The sequence below is a fragment of the Macrobrachium nipponense genome, chromosome 39 (genome assembly GCF_015104395.2).
Source record: "Macrobrachium nipponense isolate FS-2020 chromosome 39, ASM1510439v2, whole genome shotgun sequence".
NCBI lineage: Eukaryota > Metazoa > Arthropoda > Malacostraca > Decapoda > Palaemonidae > Macrobrachium > Macrobrachium nipponense.
The window spans coordinates 19197240-19199739 of record NC_061099.1 but is presented as its reverse complement, the minus strand read 5'-3'; the positions used below and the strand labels follow the sequence as shown (position 1 = coordinate 19199739).

The 2500-nt window shown below is 36.8% G+C and overlaps 1 protein-coding gene across 3 annotated transcripts in view; it reads left to right on the top strand.

Annotated features, from left to right (window-relative positions):
• Positions 1-2500, top strand: part of LOC135210178 (metabotropic glutamate receptor 7-like) — a 284537-nt gene that overhangs the window by 192476 nt on the left and 89561 nt on the right. The window lies entirely within an intron of this gene.

Sequence of the window (2500 nt, the reverse complement as noted above, 5' to 3'; positions counted from 1 at the left end):
TTTAGCCCTGAAGATGGGATTTGTATCCCGAAACGTAGGCGTTCGATGAAAATAAAGTTTTAACGAAAAAATGCTGAAGTTTCTGCTGGCCATACTCTTTTTATTATATATATATATATATATATATATATATATATATATATATATGTATGTATGTATATATATATATATATATATATTATATATATATATATATATATATAATATATATATATATATATATATATATATATATATAGTGACTGGTAAAATTGTTCAGTTACAATGGAATTCCATCTAATAAAAGGAACCCATAAAAACGCCAAAATATAGAAAGAAAGTCCTATATTTCAGAGACTGCTGTCTCTCTCTTCAGGTAGGTAATGAAGAGGGACAGCAGTCCCTGAAATATAGTACTTTCTTTCTATATTTTGGCGTTTTTATGGGCCTCTTTTGTTAGAATATATATATGTATGTATGTATGTATGTATGTATGTATGTATGTATGTATGTATATATACACGGTAGCGCTTATTTTTTGTTGTTTTCATCGACTTTTGTCTCTGAAGACGTTCGAAAAATAATGAATTTTTAAGGGTCTGGTGCGACCTTCAATGCGTCTGTACCGTTGTTACAGAAGTAGTATGGGATGAGAATAATAATTAATTTGTAATATTTCGTCCCTTATCACATCAATGTTTACCAAATTTATTGATTTTTTAACTTTTTACAGTCGGTATTTCGGTTCTGTATTCGTCTCGAAAATGGCGAACGGTAGTTCTGTATATTTTCAGTCTTTCAAATGACTTGTGAAAGGGAAACTTGCGGACAATTACCGTTTTTATTTAATCCTCCGGACTTCTGACAGAAACCGCTCACCACATCTCACTCTGTAATAACCATATAGATTTTAATGTCCCTCAATAAAAAGAGCTGTACATCCAGAGAGGCGTAATTATCGTAATGATCTGTCCTCTGATAATTGCAGTTTTTTACTGGACTTTCTCAAGGCTTCTTGTAGTGTTCAGTGCTGGACAGAATCCAGGAACCCTTTCTTGAGAATAGGATGTGAAAGTAAATTGATGTGGTTGACTGGGCCTTGTACGAAATGCGCTTTTAAAGACGTTTCAAAACATTTTTTTTATGTCTTTTTGATACATTGAAGTACAAATACGTTTACTATAGTAGATTCACATCAACCGTGCATCTAATGTCTAGGCCAGTCCCTTACGACGCTCCTGATTGGGTGTTGATAAGCCAACCACATGGCTGGAAACTCTGTCTCGCTCGAGAGTTCAATAGGGATACTTTTGAAGGACTTATCCCTCAGGAGAATTGGAACATACATCCTGCCTTTGTGAACTCTCTCGAGAGAGACAGATTTTCCAGCCCTGTGATTGGCTTATCAACAGCCAATCAGAAGCGTCGTAAGGGACTGGCCTAGACATCAGATGCACGGTTGATGTGAATCTACTATAGTAATAGTAACACTAGTAACACATACATGCATAGATACAAACATACACATCCAAACACATATGCACAAATATATATATGTGTACTTATATAAGTATATACAAACATATAAATATTATGTATGTATGTAGCACGTAGGCGAATATTTCCATATATTCATTAATACACTATTTATATACATCTTTTGGATCACGTTTGCTAAGGCCATTGTTTGCCACCAGTCAACCTCGATTTCTGCTAAGATACCGGAAAGCTGTACCTTTGTGGTTCCATCTTTTCTGAACGGAAAAGAGTTTTATAGTGAAAAAATTTATATATTTATGTATGCCTTGTACTCCTTGCATGTATGAGAGGTATATACTAGAGTGAGGGTAAACACACACACACATACTCACATAGCTATACGTAGTGGGAAAAGTTGGTTCCGCCCATCCATTCATGTTTCAAAGAACACTGACTACATAGGAAGAAGATTCCGCTTTTTCTGACCTCGTTTAATTGATGGCCGACGCTTACCTGAGGTATTATTACCCCGTAGCAATTAGTCTCAAAAGATTTAATTAGACTAATGAACGTTTAGGATTTCCTCGTTAACCAGACCTGGATCAGCCTAATGCCGCCTCTGCGACCTCCACTTGGAGTCGACCGAGCATTTTATGATGCACTTGTGTGTAATTTGCTCTGGTTTATGAGAAGGATTATTCGACTGAAATTACCCCCTTCTTGCGGAAGTGCTAAGGTTGTGATAAGAGAGCATCCCAGGCTGTAATTCCGAATGGAAGAAGTCTGACGTTTGTCATGAAGCCAGTGGGTGATTTACTACTGTCGCTCGTTCCTCGTTGGACGAGTGGATTAGCGCTCGGCTACCAATCCGGTGGTCTGAAGTTCGATTCTCGGCTCGGCCAAAGCGGAACCAGAGGAATTTATTTCTCGTGATAGAAATTCATTTCTCGATATAATGTGGTTCGGATCCCATAATAAGCTGTAGGTCCCGTTGCTAGGTAACCAATTGGTTCCTAGCCACGTAAAAATATCCAATCTTTCG